The sequence below is a fragment of the Chrysochloris asiatica genome, unplaced genomic scaffold, assembly GCF_000296735.1.
Source record: "Chrysochloris asiatica unplaced genomic scaffold, ChrAsi1.0 scaffold00032, whole genome shotgun sequence".
In the NCBI taxonomy this organism is placed as follows: domain Eukaryota; kingdom Metazoa; phylum Chordata; class Mammalia; order Afrosoricida; family Chrysochloridae; genus Chrysochloris; species Chrysochloris asiatica.
Window position 1 is genome coordinate 1,231,227 of NW_006408550.1, and position 17,695 is coordinate 1,248,921.

The window sequence follows — 17,695 nt, forward strand, 5'->3', positions numbered from 1 at the left end:
AACGTTCTAGGGCATGTTTCCTTAATTAGAACAGTAGAATTTTCCAAATCTTTACATTCTGTTTTCATTTTGCACAGTTTGTTTTTAAGCCCATCTTCTTCCTCTCACATTTTGCTATAAGCAGCAGGGAGAAGCCCTCCCTTTAAGATCTTGCTTGGAAATCTCATGAGCCAGATAGCCAAGTTCATCACTTACATAGTCTACCTTCCTTTAAACATTAGAACATAATTTTGGCAAGTTCTTTGCCACTGCATAAAAAGCATCTCTCTTCTTTCATTGTCCAGTTACATTTCCATCATTTTCTTTTACAGCATCACCAGAAGCACATTTAATGTCCATGTTTCTGGCAGCATTCTGTTGCTCATGCTACATGTGTTCTGTAAGACAACAAATACTTCCTTTTTCTATAGCTCTCCTCACTTCCTTTTGAGCCCTCACCAAAATTGCCTTGGACACCCATGATTCTACCAACAGTCTTTCCCAGGTTATCCAGGCTTTTACCATTAGGCATCTTAAAACTTTCCAGTCGCTACCTATTATTACACAATTCCAAAAAACCACTTCCACATTTTAGGTATTTGTTGGAGTGGCACTCCACTTTTCAGGTACCAAATTCCATCTTAGTCTCATGCTGCTGTAACACAATACCACACATGATTGTTTGTAAGTAACAGAAATTTATTCTGACTGTTTAAGAGGCTTGAAGACAGAACACAGATAGAGTACTGATTGTAGGGGAAAGCTTTCTTTCTCTGTTGACTCTGGAGGAAGGTCTAGTTTCTGGGTTCCTTGGAGATCTCTACTGGTCTTAGTATCTATTTTGCCCCATCTGTTCTCTGCTCACGTGTTTTAATCTCTCTCAAATCTCTAAAGAGATTGACTCTAACTAAACCCCACTTTAATCTTGACTCATAACATAAAAAGACAACCCATTCCCAGAGGGGATTATAACAATAGTCCTAGAGATTAGGATCACAACACACAGTTTGAGGGGAAATAATTCAAGCACTTAAGGTCAGTTTGAACTGCAAGGTTGGTGGTTCAAACTCACCAGGCGCTCATCAGAAACCCTATACAGGGTAGATACGAGTTGAAACCAACTCGATGGCACTTAACAAAAACAAGAACAACAACATTACAACATCTAAGAACTTTATGTAGAAAATTACAAAATGGGTTTAAAAGGCAAAAATAAGACCTGAACAACAACAACAACAACAACAACAACAACAAAACTATCCTTATGGATGTGAAAGGTTGTGTCATAATTCCTCCAATTAATCTAATACATCAAGTGCTTTAGTGTAAAAAGCTCAGTGTTGTTGTTGTTGTTGTTGTTTTTCCATGTAACATTTATATGGAAGCACAAAGAGTCAAGACAGTTTTGAAGAACAAAAAATGAGGAGACTTATTCTACTAGGTAGAAAGACTTATTATGAAGTTATATTAATTATGGCAGTGTTACATTTGTATGATGAGAGACAAATATCCCAATGGGACAGAATAGAAAGCCCAGAAACAATTTGGAGAAAGCATAGTGTGAATAGCTGAACACAGTGAAGAATGTAATCAATGTCATGGAATGGTTAAACTGGTGTATGTTCTGCGTGTGTATACTTAACAACAACAAAATTTACAAATTATTAAAATAAGAATGGAAGGCCCTGAGACATAAATTGATACTTTATATATGATAGCGGTTCCATTGCAGGAAAGAAAGGACAAACTCTCCAATAAACACTGCTGGGACAATAGGTTATCTATGTGGAAAAATAAAACTTGGATCTTTATTTTACACCATGTTGTAGTTGTTAAGTGCTGTTGAGTTGTTTCTGACTCAGCGACTCTGTGTAGGGCTTTTGAGGAGTGGCTGGTAGGTTTGAACTGCTGACCTTGTGGTTTGCAGTCTAGTGATGATCCTGCAGCACTATACCATACATACAGAAACAGTTTCTGGTTAAATGTTGTGATTGTGTGCCATCAAGTCAATTCTGACTCATTGCAGCCCTAGATGACAGAGTTGAACTGCCTCATAGGGTTTCCAAGACAGTAATCTTTATGGAGTTTTGGTGTAGTGCTGTAAGATCAGCACTTGGACTGCAAGTCACAAGATTGTCGGTTCAAACCCATCAAGCACTCTTTGGAAACCCATGAAGGTCTCTATGAGTCAGAACTGACTCGATGGCACTAAACAACAATCTTTATGGAAAGGAGCCCTTGTAGCGTAATGGAGCATGGGCTCAGCTGCTGCTAACCGCAAGGTCAACAGTTCAACTCCAACAGTCACTTTTCAGGAAAAAGATGAGACTTTCTGCTCCCATAAGATTGACAGTCTCTGTGAGCTCTATAGGTCACCATGAGTTGGAACTGAATCAATGGTACACAACCATCACCACCAATCTTGACAGAAGCAGACTACTACATCTTTCTCCCACAGAGTGGCTGGTGGATTTGAATCACTGAACCTTTAATTTAGCAGTTAAGTACTTAATCACTGTGCCACCAGTGCTCCTTTAGGTTGAGCAAAGATCTAAATTTAAAAAGCAAAAAATGTAACTTGAAAAGCAAAAATACCATTATAGTCGTGGAATAAAAGCATTTGTTAACAAGTTATGCAAATGTACACAGCATAAAGGAAAAGACTTATAAATAGTATTTCATTAAAATTCAAACATGAAAAGATACCCTACAATGAAGGCACATTTCAATCTAGACAAGATGATTACTTTTGGTTAGATATCAACACAGATTAATAAAAAGGATATATCAAGAACTCATGCAAAACAATAAAAGACAAAAGACCAAAAGTTGATATGAACTGTCAGTTTGCAGATGAGAAAGCTTGAAGTGCTAAGAAGCATATGAAAATATGTTTAATTTCAACAGTAATCAGAAAACTATATTTCATCATCAGCATGTATGGAGCCAGATTTGGTGGGGCCTGAAAATTATGCAATTTGGAGAGTTCCTTTTGAACAAAAGAATATAGAATTATGGAGTTAGGTATCCTGAAGCTTAAGTTTCATGGTCATAATATGCAATGGAATCACAGACATTGTGGAGAGAGAGTATTAATTTTTTTTTATTATAGATTTAAAAAAATTAAAGTATAGCTTATGTACAGTGAAATATGCTGTGTTGTTCTTGTTAGGTACCATCGAGTAAATTCTGACCCATAGTGACCCTACGTATAACAGAATGAAGCCACTGGTTAGGCCTGCACCATCCTCACAATGATTGCTATGTTTGAACCCACAGTGCCAGCCAAACTTATTGAGGCTCTTCCTCTTTTTCACTGACCCTCTACCTTACTAAGCATGATGTAGATTTTCCAGGGATAAATACGTTCAAAGTGCATGAGATGAAGTCTCATCATCTTCACTTCTAAGGAGCATTCTGGCTGTACTTCTTTCAAGACAAATGTGTTGGTTTTTCTGGCAGTCCACAGTACATTCAATATTCTTCACCAACAGCCATACTTCAAATGCATCAATTCTTATTCAGTGTCCAACTTTTGTGTGACTATGAGGTGATTAAAAATGCCATGACTTGAGTCAAGTGCATCCTTAGTCCTCAAAGTGACATCTTTGCTTTCAAAAACTTTAAAGAGCTGTTTTGCCCAATGTAATGCATTTGATTTCCTGACAGCTGCTTCCACGAGTGTTGACTTTGGATCCAAGAAAAATGAAATCTTTGACTTCAATCTTTTCTTCATGATGTTGCTTATTGATTCAGTTGTGAGAATTTTTGTTTTCTTTATGTTGAGATGCAATCCATAATGAAGGCTGTAATCTTTGATCTTCATCAGTAAGTGCTTCAAGCAAGCAGAGTTGTTCCATCTACATATCGTAGGTTGTTAATGAGTCTTTCTCCAGTTCTGGTGCTATGTTCTTCTTCATATAGTCCAGCTTCTTGGAATAGTTGCTGAGCATTGAATACAGATTGAATACACACCCTGATACACACCTTTCCTGGTTTAAAGTTTCCCCTTGCCTCTTAGTCTATATACAGGTCCTGCATGAGTACAATTAAGTGCTCTGGAATTCCCATTCATCATAATGTCATCCATAATTTATTATAATCCACACAGTCACATACCTTTGCATAATCAATAAAACACAACTGAACATCTTTCTGGTATCCTCTACTTTCAGTCAAGATCCATTTGACATCTGCAATGATATCCCTTAAGTATATATTTCAGTGAGTTTTGACAAATGCATAAACCCATGTGAATTTTTTTTCTGCTTTTGATGCAGTAAATAATCACAAATTTAGTGGCTTTAAACAACACAAATGTATTATCTTACAGCTTTGGAGGTCAGCAGTCCAACACGTGTCTCACTGTGATAAAATCAAGGTATGACTAGGACTGTGTTTCTTTCTGGGACTCTAGTGAAGATTCTAGGAGCTCTGGTAGCGTAGTGGTTACAAATCGGGCTATGAACTACAAGGTCAGCAGTTTGAAACTACCAGCTGTTCCATGGGAGAAAGATGAGGCTTTCTGCTCCCATAAAGATTTACAGCCTCGGAAACACTGTACAGGGTCGCTATGAGTCGGAACCGACTCCACAGCACATAATAGCAGCAGCAGCACAGCAATGAAGAATCTATGTTTTACAAAGACAACCTACTTTTATTGTCTAACTACTTCTTCCTCTATCTCCAAAACCAACAACATTATGTCTCTCTGCACCTCCTGTCATCATCAGCCTCTCTCTGATCACAGCCAGGAAGCTTCTGCACATTAAAAAAACTCATGATTAAATCCAGCCAACCTAGATAATCCAAAATAATCTGTCTCAATATCCCTAATCTTAATCACATCTGCAAAGTGTTTCCATGTAAGGGAACATGTTCACAGGTTTCAAGTAAAAATACATAGTTGTCTTTAGGGGTCATTATTCTGCCCACCACATTGTATAATACCCACCCCATCAAAATATAGAACATTTCCATGCTCCCTGGAAAATTCCTTCATGCCTCTTCTCAGTCAATCCTGGCCAATCCCCAGAGGCAATATCTGTTCTGATTTTTATCATGTTTAATTAGTTTGTCCTGTTCTAGAACTTCATGTAAATGGGACATACAGTATGTGCTCTTTTATATTTAGCTTCTTTTCTAGTAATATAATCCTTTTGAGTTTCATTTACTGGTCGTTACCCATTTATGATGTATCTGAGTTAGAATGAACTATAGGTTCATTCTGCTTTTTGGAAGAATTTTGTGCCTTTTGGGGATAAAGTTAGAAGAAAACACATGGAGAGGGTGTGAAAATTTTGTTGATTTATGCAAACATGCTCTAAGCATTTGATCCGGACAATATGGAAGAGATAGGTGGAGAAATTGTCCACGTGACAAGAACACTGAATTTAGAACTTGATATCACTGATGTGAAAGAGCTCATAGCTCATGAAGAATGGGATTTGACAGATCAGAACTTAATGGATTTATAAGAGAATGAAATACTGAAGAAGAAAGAAAGAGTGAGGAAGAGGAAGGAGAGAAGCTGTCAAAAATTTTTATAGTGAAAAGATTAACTGGCGTTTTCCCAACTAAATCAGAGACTTCATTGCTTGAAAATATGCTCTGCAATGTTTATTGCTTTGCAAAAGTCAATAGGCAGGTTCAGGAAGCAGTGAGATGCTACTGCAAAATATATGAAGGGTAAAAAAAGGACCATTCAGAGAATTCGCACTAATTTTCTGACTAGAAATGCCATTCCCATCCAGGTATAATCCAGATGATTCAGAACCTGATGACCCATAAGTGGCGTTATTACAACTGACAAAATGCCAATGTTGCCCAACTCTTCTTCACCACGGTACTCCAATAAAGAAGAAAAGTTGAACAAGATTGGTCATTTTTAGAATTTGTGTATTTTTTAATGTACGTATGTATGTATGTATTAAGATTTATCTGTAAGTTTATATGTAATGTTTAACACTGGTGTGTTAGGATCAGCACTGTACTGTAAACCACAAAGAAGGCAGTTCAAACTCAGAAAGGCTCCTCAGAAAGGCAGTTCAAACTCAGAAGGCTCCTCAGAAACCCTGTACAGGGTCACTGTGAGTCAGAACCAACTCAACGGCACTTAACAACAACACAACCCCAAAGATAAATAAAGATAGGATTTATGAAGATGCTGATAGCAAAAAGCAACAATAATGAAAAAAATTTGAAAATAAGATAGATATTGAAGTTGCATAAGAACCCAGTTACCTCAGAACCGATGTAAGATGAAGTTATTGGAACAGAATATTTGTTATGTCTGTCAGTTGCAAACCTATTTTTATGGTTGAACAGTAATTTTCTATTGCATGAACATACCACAATTTACTTATACATTCCCTTGCTCATGGGCATTTGAATTGTTTCTAGTTTGAGGTCATTATAAACTTTCTTGTACAGATTTTTGTGAACATGCTTTATTTTTTCTTGGGTAAATCTGTTGGACAATTGTTGAATCATAAGATTGAGCTATGTTTAATTTTATATTAAAGGGCCAAGTGACGTTTCAAAAGTATTTGTACCAATTTAAACTCCCCCCAGCAATATTTGAGAATTCCAGTTACTCCTCATTAATTGCCACTAAAAGGCATGCCTTCCCAATGCTAATGAATTCTATAAGGAGTAAGAAATCTTCATAACTCAAAATCAATTTAAATATAATCAAAGTGCCCATTTGGATAGCCCTGACAATTTATGACAATGATTCTAGAGTATCTATCCGAGCTTTACAAAACTATATTTATGGATGCATGTGAATGTGCAGTATGCAATTTTCAGGGGCGATGGTCTGTAGTTTTCATCAGATTATCAAAAGTCAGAAAATATGAAAAGTTAAAGAGCAGCATTAACAACTTTAGTATTGCAATTAGATTGACTTGGCAATTATCACAATTAGTGTATTAAAAAATCTGTGGATTCATTCAAGTAACTAATGTGATTTATTATTATTATTTTTTTTACTTGACTATTCAGTGTTTGAATAGATCAAAACAAGTTTCCTGGCATAATGCATATACATCCCCAGTCATCATTGACAAAATGGCCAGAAATTGCACCAGGGAAAATCTCAACTCTCCTAGGTTGTTATGTCTTGACTTAAAACCATACTGATTTTTCACCTACAAAAACCAATTGTATTCCTATACACTAATAAAGCATCTCTGAAAAGGAAGTCATGAAAACAATACTGTTTACTGTAGCAACCCAGAAGATGAAATACTTAGATATAAATTTAACCAGAACAACAAAAGACCTATACAAAGAAAACTACAAAACACTTACTGCAGGACACCAAAAGAGACTTACAAAAATAAAAGAATGTACCATGCTCATGGATAGGAAAGGTGGAGGGTCAGAGAAAAAGAGGAGGACCCCTAAGGAGATGGATTGGCCAAGTGATAGCATCGATGGACTCAAGCGTGGCAACAATAGTGAGGTTGGCCCATGATCGGGCAGTGTTTCGTTTTGCTGTGCATAATGTTGCTATGGGTCGGTACTGACTCAATGGCACCTAACAACAACAACATGGATAGAAAGACTTAACATTGTGAAAATGTCAACACTACTCAAAGCAATCTATACATATAATGCAACCCCAGTCTAGATTCCAACATCATTCTTTAAATATATGAAAAACTAATCACTAACGTTATATGAAAAGGAAAGAAACCTTGGATAAGCAAAGCATTACTTAAGAAGAAGAACAAAGTTGGAGATCTCTCACTCCTTGTTCACAAAATCTATTACACAGCCACAGTGTTCATAAGGCCTAGTGCTGATACAACGATAGGTACATAGATTGTTGTTGTTGTCAGGTGCCATCGAGTCGGAACCGACTCATAGCGACCCCATGCACAGCAGAACGAGACAATGTCCAATCCTGGGCCAATCTCACTACTGCTGCCACACTTGAGTCCATCAATGATGCCACCTGGCTGATCCATCTCGTTGGGGGTCTTCCTCTTTTTCTCTGACCCTCCACCCTACCCAGCATGACATCCTTCTCCAACGATTGTTTCCTCCGGACACAGGTGAACATCTTTCTGGTATTTTCTGCTTTCAGTCAAGATCTACCTTACATCAACAATGATATCCCTCATTCTGATTCTCTTCTCAATCTGGCTTGAACCTGTGGAAGTTCTTTGTCAGTGTATGGTTGCAGCCGTTTTTGTATTATCGTTAGCAAAATTTTACTTGCGTGTGATATTAATGATGTTTTCTGATGGTTTCCACATTCTGTTGGGTCACGTCTCTTTGAATGGACATAAATATGGATCTCTTCCTATCAGTAGGCCAGGTAGCTGTCTTCCAAATTTCTTGATCTAGACGAATGGGTGCCTCCAGTGCTGCATCAGTTCATTGAAAGATTTCAATTTGTTTTCTATCAATTCCTGGTGCCTTATTCTTTGCCAAGGCCTTCAATGCACCTTGGACTTTTTTCTTCAATATCATTGACTCTTGATCATATGTTACCTCTTGAAATGGTTGAATATTGACCATTTCTTTTTGGTACAGTGACTCTGTGTATTCCTTATATCTTCTTTTGATGTTTTCTGCATCATTCAATATTTTGCCCACAGAATCCTTCAAGATTTCAAGTCAAGGCTTGACTTTTTTCTTCAGTTCCCTCTGCTTGAGAAATGCTGAGCATCTTCTTCTCTTTTTGTTTTCTCATTCCAGGTCTTTGCACATTTCGTGATAATATTTGACCTTGTCTTCTCGAGATGCTCTTTGAAATTTTCTCTTAAGCTCTTTTACCTCCTCATTTCTTCCATTTACTTTAGCATCATTACTCTTGAGAGCACGTTTTAGAGTCTCTTCCAACATCCATTTTGGTCTTTTTCTTCTTTCTTGTCTTCTTAATGACCTTTTCCTTTCTTCCTGAATGATGTTCTTGATGTCATCCCACACCTCTTCTGGTCTTTGATTTTTAGTGTCTAATGCATCAAATCTATTCTTCTGTAAATTCAGGTGGGATATGTTCAAGGTCATATTTTGCCTTTTGTGGCCTTGTTTAATTTTCTTCAGCTTCAGCCTGAACTTGTATATGAGCGATTGATGGTCTGTTCCACAGTCTGGTCCAGCATTGTATTGTCTGATGATATGGAGCTTTTTCTCCATGTCTTTTCACAAATGTAATAAACTTGATTTCTGTGTTTTTCATCTGGTGAGGTCCATGTGTATAATCAGCTTTTATGTTGTTTAAAAAAGGTATTTGCAATGAAGAGACACGATGCAAGTAGATATATGCACATCCATGTTTATTGCAGCTCTATTCGCAATAGAAAAAAAATGGAGAAAACCTAAATGCCCATCAATGGAAGAGTGGATGAACAATTTTGATACATACACACAGTGTAACACAATGCAATGCTGAAGAATAACGATGGCTCTGTGAAGCACCTCATAACATGGATGAACCTGGAGGACATTATGCTGAGTGAAACTAATCAATCACAAAAGGACAGATATTGTATGAGACCACTATTGGTAAAACTCAAGAAAAGGTTTTCATATAAAAAGAAGCATTCTTTGATGGTTATCAGGGGTGGGAGGGAAGGGAAAGTAATTCACTGGCTGGACTATAGACACATATTAGGTCGGGTGGCAATTTGCAAGAAGAGGGAGGTTAGCAGAAGAATGATGAAGACAGATGAAGACAAAGGGTGGAATGCAAGTGTTAAAGGGTATAGAGGTAAATAGTGTTATATACACAACCCAGGAACAACAAGGTTCTACAGGTAGATGCATAGACAGACACAAAGACTGAATGGGGAGGGGAGGGAAAGTGGAGCATACCCACAAAGATTTGAGTTTTACAGATGATATTTGTACATGGATATTTACCTTTTCTGCAAACACACATACGAATGTGGTGTTTTTAAGTGCCTTTATGTTTTTAAGTGCCATTGAGTCAGTTCTCACCAATGAACCCTGTAAAGGATTTCCAAGAAGCAGCTGATGAGCTTGAACCGATTTTGCAGTCCAGTGCATTAACCCACAGCACCACACCAGGACTCTGTGATGGAGCATGTAGGGGGCAAAATGAGGAAATTTTCTTAGATATTATAAAATGTCTTACGGCAATAAGTTGCTGGCCATGGGGGCTCAGGACCATAACCTCAGGGAACACCATGGTCAACTTGCATAACATAGTCCACAAAGACATTCTACATTCTACTTTGGTGAGTAGTGACTGGAATCTTAAATAATCATAAGTGGCCATTTAAGGTGTAGCTCTCAGTCTCTCCATGTGTGGAAGAAAGAAGAGTGATGATAATTTGTAAAATTTGGAATTAACTTGTCCAGTGGACCAATGGAACATGTGATCATCAGTTACCATAACTTTGAGATCTGAAGAACTAGGTGGTGTTTAGCTACCAGTACTAACTGCTATGAAAGGGATCACGTTAGAAGGTCCTGAACACAGTAGGAGAAAATGTGGAGCAAAATTCAGTTATTTTTCAAAAAATACCAGACTTTCCAGTCAGAAAGAGATAGAAGGAACCCAAGACTATGGCCCTCGACCACCCTTCAGGTCTGGAAAGAAACTCACCCTCATGGTCCAATTTTCAACCAAGCAGTAGATAGACATGTTGTTGTTGTTATGTTCCATGGAGTCGGTTCTGACTCATAGCGACCCTGTATATGGTTTCCAAGGCTGTAAATCTTTACAGGAGCAGAAAGCCTCATCTTTCTCCCACGGAACCACTGGTAGTTTCGAATTGCTGACCTTGTGGTTCACAGCCCAATTTGTAGCCACTACACTACCAGAGCTCCTTGTAAATAGGTATAAAGAGGGTGAAAAAAAAACCCCACTAATAAGGTATGCTCACCCTGGATTGGTCAAACATTCCAGATCAAAAGGGCAATATTTACCTAAGGACAAAATTGAGAAGGGATGGCAAGGAGGGTGGAATGGAAATAGTCACAGAGAGGAAGTGGGATATCTGTTGTTGCTGGAAGGGATTGTAGCCATTGAAAGGAAGCTAAGTATATTATTTGTTGATTGTAAAACTGATGACGTTTTCTGTAAACCTTTACCCAAGTTGCAATAAAAAGTTTCAACAACAACAAAAAAGCAAAAACAAAAAACCATAGTGATATTTCTAATAGACCCCATGGTGCCTTTTCAAAGGTCAGCAATGCCCACTCAGAGTATTTTTTTTTTTTTTTTTTTTTCTTCAAGTTAAGAAATGACACTGCCATTCTTAGGTAGTTGAAGAAATAGCATGGCAGCAGTGTTGTCCATGTATTTATCTTACTTCAAGAGGGAGGAGAGAAAATTACCTTCAGCCAAGGTTGATTCTTATGAGCTGGAAGTCAAGTATATATCTACCCTCCAATCTTTTTCCCAGTCCTCACATTACCTGTCCTTTCCATTGCACTTTCTATTTCTCTGCTGGTTTGCTAATTAGTTGCAATGACCACATAGAACTCACAGACCATACTTATGATGATGTGGTTTATTAGGGAAGTAAGTTTACAATTTAGGATCAGGACTGACTCGGGATATAGATCATTGGTCAGGATAGGTCTCTGACCATGTCCTCAACCTCTCAGCCTAGCCTCTGCTCTGCTTCGGCAAGTATCACAAAGCTCTTAAACTTCTCTCTAAGCACCTTGTGTGGCACTGTAGGATAAGCACTGGTTTGCAAACCATAAGGTCCACAGTTCAAACCTACCAGCTGCTCCTTGGAAACCTGTACAGGGTCTCTATGAGTCAGAATCAAATCAACAGCATTTAACAACACAAGCATACAGGGGCTTCTCACTTCACCAGGAAGCTTCCTGTTTGAAGGCATTAATCTCACCTACTCAATGAGTCAACAAGCCTACTGTAACCACCAGGGTTTGGAAGCTCATTTAGCTCAAGTCTCCTGGTTCTCCTGGTTCAATGCCACAGTTTCTCTCTGTCTCATTGTAACCACACTCTCTCTGTCTTCTGCATCTAGGACGTTCTCAGTACAGAGACCCTGGTTCCAAAGGACACACTCCACTTCCAGTTCTTCTTCTTGGTAGGAGTGAGGTTCCTTCTTCCCACCTCTTGGATGGTTCATTTTAAGTCTAGTAAGAGCACAATTGACCAATCCTCTCATTAGGGTTCCATACACCTTATTTGCATGGCCCCATCCCCAGAAGGGTACCACACACCTTATTTACATTATTAGTAGGCTGTTGGTCTTCTTGGTGGGCCACCACTAATTGCATAGTTCCACCCAATCACTTGGTGGGATTTACAAGACCATAGCTAAAATGGTCATATAAAAGAGATTCATCCCACTGCTGCTTTTCATAAAGATGGACTCCAAAAAGATTTCAAGTCATCAAGGAAAATTATTCTTCAGTTTAGTTATGAATTTCTTTTCATTCATCTTAGTATCAAGATGGGCTCAGGTACTTCAAATGGAAACTCGAATTTCAGAATGGAGAAAAAAAGAGTAAATGTTGAATGTAAACCTTTACTCAATTCATAACTAAATAAAATCACCAATCAGAAACAAATTAAACTTTCTGATTTTATATGTTTTGGACAAACTTGAGACTTGATTCAGAAAGGAGTGAAAAGAGAAAGTCAGAAACACGTCTGTAGAACACAATTTTAAGGCTTTCTCCATCTATGGAAAAGTTTGAATTAGAGTGATTGAGACTTGGTGTGGCACTGTAGGGCAAATACTGACCTGCTAACCACAAGGGTAGTGGTTCAAACACATCAACTGACTCAAACCCATTAGCCACTTCTGGGAAACCCTACCCAGGATTGCTATGAGTCAGAACAGACTCTACGGTGTTTAACAATTTAACAACAATAGTCAATTGTAAGGACCAGATAGTGTTTTGTTCTGTGGTACATAGAGTCACTATGTGTCAGAACTAACTCCATGGCGCCTAACACCAAGTTATCCTCAGATGCATGTGAGGAGGGTGGAAGAATGAATGAGGGAGCAAGGTGGAAAATGCAGCTGAAAAATTTGCAGGAAGTACATGTTGTACAATCTGAAAATAGTCACTTGGTGAATAGAAGTCACAGTTTCTTTATTGCTTCTTATTTCATTTTATTGTGTGTAGCAGTATAATAAGATTTCTTATAGCAATATTGGAATTGGATGACATTTTATATGTTTAAATATAACATTATAACCCTTTACCCTTATTATCACAGGCTTCCCTCCCATTTCCAGATAGTTCACTTAAAAGGCATGATGCCCTGTAAAACAATGGGTGTGCAGAGTACATTGGGATGGGATGGCTGGACTGCTCATGTTCACCTTACCTCCCACTTCACTGTCAACATTATTGACATTTTGGAAGTGGGCTAACTTCATCTTTGGGGGATGTTTACAAGAGCTGTCTGTGTTTCCCACCAGATCCATCAATGTGGAATTTTCTAGTAAAGATTCTAATGTAGGCTATTCACATGAATCCCAACATCTGGATAGTCATAAGATTGAATTAATCATTTAATTTCTCTGATAAAACAAATAACTCCTTCCCAGCCTTGATGTAACATATCACCTTTCACTTCCTTCCTGTAGTTACCCTCTTTGCTTCCCCTAATCTTAATTTTCTTGGAATTTCTTATCTAATAAATCCCCTTATAGCTGGTTCCTCTTCCTCTTTGTGGTCCCCAGGGCTTCTTTTGACTCCTCTGTTTTTCTAACTGTACACTCACTATTTATAAAGCTTTATTATATGCTCATGATGGCAAAATCCTCATCAATACTCTTTCCTATGCATCCAAATGCTGATCTTACGTTTCCAAACACCTATAAGAATGCTCAGGGTCCTAGAGTGGTGCTGCAGGATAAGCACTGGACTGCCAACCACAAGAGTGGCATTTCTAACCCACAAGCCGCTCCTTGGAAACTCTATGCAGGGTCACTATGAATTGAAACTGACTTGATGGCACTTAACAGCAACATCAGAATGCTTTTTAAGAAAAAGAGCAAGAAAGAGAGTCAAGACTAGGAGGAGACTAAGGATTGTGTGACTATCTCCATGAACAAATGCCTCCTTTGCTATGAGACCAAAAGAACTAGATGGTGCTCAGCTACCATTACTGAATACCAGACTCTATAGAAGATCAAAAAGTGTAAAAATGAAAAACAGAATACCAGATTTTCATGGAATCCAGAATTTCTGGAGCTATTGAGACTGAATCAAGTCCTGAAACTATTGCCCCGAAATAATCTTTAACCCTTAAACTAAAAATCTCCCTTGCAGTCTTCTTTAAATCAAATAGTAAGTTAGTTTACTTAATAATGAATATTTTCCTGTAGTAATGGACTCTTTTGAAGAATGGCAAACGATATGGCATCAAATTGACAACAGCAGTTTGAAAGGTCAGATAGGAAGTTCATGATAATGGGGAAAGAGCAATTTCAAAGAGGAGAGGCAAGAAGGTTGCACAACCTGAAGACCGCAATCAATGTTTAATTGTTTAATTGCTGTGTGCTCTGTATACTTCAAACGACAGTAAAATACTTTTTTTAAAAAAATAATGCTTTTTAAAATTTTATTTAAGTGACCCTGCAACAGCTCCAACTCAGAATATCTAAAATTTCACAAAACAATAATACAGCAATGTTCTTCATATGTCAATCTGACAAGGCAAAAGATTTGAAAATATTCATTCTAATGAGAGTGAATAACACAGTTCTCTTTGTGTTCTGTGAGTACAATCTACTTGAAGGTCAGTTGGTTCAAACTACTTGAAGGTCACTTTGTCAATATGCATCAATACTTAAAAGATGCTTATTAAAATTTAAAAACTTTAAATTTAAATTGAAAAAAGATAGGATTTCACTGCTTCTTGAAATGAGAGATGGAATTCACTTCTAAGGATTTATCATTGAGCTATACGTTCATAAATATGCTGTAAAAATGCGTATATTAGATGCATTGTAACAATGTTTTGTGGTTGCAAATAACAATAGTACCAACAACACCTTAAGAAAATGATCAAATACAGTCCAAATATTTAGTAGAAAACTGGTTAAATATGTACATTTACACAGTGGAATCCTATGTAGCTTAAAAATTTTTAAAAAGGCTTGTCTGGTAAGTTCTATCTTAAAAATAGATTATTAAAGGAGGCCTGGTGGTACAAAAGTACAGCACTCAACTGCTAACCAAAAGATTGGTGGCTTGAACACAACCAGTGGCCCTGAGGATGGACAGATCTGTTACTCTGTTCCCATAAAGATTTTACGGTTTTATTTTGGTTGGTTTGTTAAGTACCATTGTGTTGGTTCCGGCTCATAGCAACCCTGTATAGGTTTCCAAGGAGTGGCTGGTGAGCTTGAACTGCCAACCTTGAGGTTCAAACTGACCTTTCAGCCCAGTGGATTAACACGCAGTGCCACACCAAGACTTGCCATATAGATTACAGTCTAGAAAACCCTACAGGGCAGTTCTACTCTGTCTCATGGGATCATGGAATCAAAATGGATTCAATGGCCCCTAACAACAACAAAGACAATGCAAGGGACAATGATTAGGGTACGATGATATTTATGAAAAAGAAATTTTCAAGGAAGACTACACCACAAGTAGTTCATAATCACTATGTTTTGAGAGTTACATTGAGAAGAGAAAGAGGATTTTTTACTTTTTAAAAATTTATATCCTAAAATGTTGCTTGACTTGAAAAAAAAATACGTGAGGTTTTATTGTTAATAGTTTAAAATCCCCACCTCTTTCTTTTCTACATATTCATCTCCTGGTTTTCCTAAATTTGCTCATATCTCTCTGTTTTCACTCTTGTGTGAGGTTTGAAATCAGTCTTTAATCATTTTTAATTTCCTTGTACAGTCAGCAAACCCTCTCCTCCTCTTCCGTGTCTCTCAGCTCTTCCTTCCCTCTCCTTGAAGTTTTTCTCTGCCCTGGCCTGATTCTTCACCACGCTCTAATTGAGAACCTGAACAAGCCACTTACTTCTGAATTTGCTCTATGTGCCATGAGGTTAATAACCCCTACAATGAGTGGGGGTGTTTGTGGCTAATTTAAGATTAAATTAGGTAAAATAAGTTTCTGGCACATAGTTGTTGTTGTCAGGTGCCATCGAGTCGGAACAGACTCATAGCGTCCCCATGCACAGCAGAACGAAACAATGTCCGATCCTGGGCCAACCTCACTACCGCCGCCACACTTGACGCCATCAATGACGCCACCTGGCCTATCCATCTCGTTGGGGGTCTTCCTCATTAAATGCGATTTTCTCCATTCTCTCTAGGATTTTTTGTTTCCTATTACTATTGTATCCTTTAATTGATAGTATTTGCTGCTGCAATGCTACTTTTCAGAGGACAGTGTTCTTACCATTAAATCCCTTTGTTAACTGCTTTTTGTGCTATGACTGTACTCTGTAGTTGCAGTCTGGACAAGTAGCTAGCATCAGTACATCTGGTGACAAATTGAGGCTTTTGAAAGCAGAGGGGACTGCTACCCATGTCGGCATGAGTTGGGAGTTACTCCTCCCCCACCCCCAATTCTTGACACCTTTCATGAACTTGCATTGCTCTGATTTGAGTAGAAACCAATGTACAAACAGATAAGTCCCCAAATTCTCTACTTGATATTTGTGATCCTGAATCGATTAGCTATTCTGTTTCATTTTGTTTTCTACTTCCCCTTAATTTTACTCTAGTGAATCAACTTCTTTTCAGTCTTTTTCATGTTCATGTTCATTTTCTATTTTTATTTCTTTTGATGCAAAAGGTACACATTGTAAACAAGCAAATAAAACAACAAACTTTATAGAAGAAATATAGAATAAGAATGAAAATTCTTTTCCATCACCCCAGTTTTACCTATCAACAATCAAAGTTGATTGAGTTAATTAAATACTAGGGGGGGAGGGAATTATGAAAATTTCTTGACCATAATCAAACACCTTGAGGAAATGAGTCACTGGGTCTAGGGCTCAAGACCATAGTTTTGTGGGACACCAAGGTCAGTTGGCATCAGATAGTCCACAAAGACAATGTTCTACATTCTACTTTGGTAAGTAGCAAGTAGAGTCTTCAAAGCTTATGAGTGCTTATCAAAGGGACAACTACAGGTCTTTCTCCACCCAGAGCAAAGAAGAATGACAAAATTCGAAGATTCATGGAAACAAGTAGTCCAAATGGCTGTGCATAAGGTCGCTATGAGTTGGTACCGACTCAGTGACACCTAACAACAACAACAACAAATGGATGAATGGATCATATAAACGTCAACTTCCACAATCCTGAGACCAGAAGAAGTAGATGGTGCCTGACTACCACTCCCAACTCCGACAAGGATTGTATTAGAAGGTCCTGCATAGAATGGGAGAAAAATTTAGAAGGAAACTCAAACTCATGAGAAAGATCAAGCTTACCAGGTCAAATAGAGACTGGTAGCACCCCTGAAACCACGGTTCTTACTTACCTTCAGGTCTGGAACTGAACTCACCCTCCTGGCTCAATTTTCAGTCAAGCAATAGACAGGTCTATAGGGTGAACAGTAACCTAGGGAGGTATGCACTCCTTAGAATAATCAACCACTTGAGGTCAAAAGGGCAGCATTTGCCTGAAGACAAAGGTCAAGAGGCAGAAAGGACTGGGAAAGCAGGAGGACTGGAAATGGAAACACAGGAAGAAGTGGGACAAATGATGTTACATTGTGGGGATTGCAATCAACGACACGAAAACAAAAT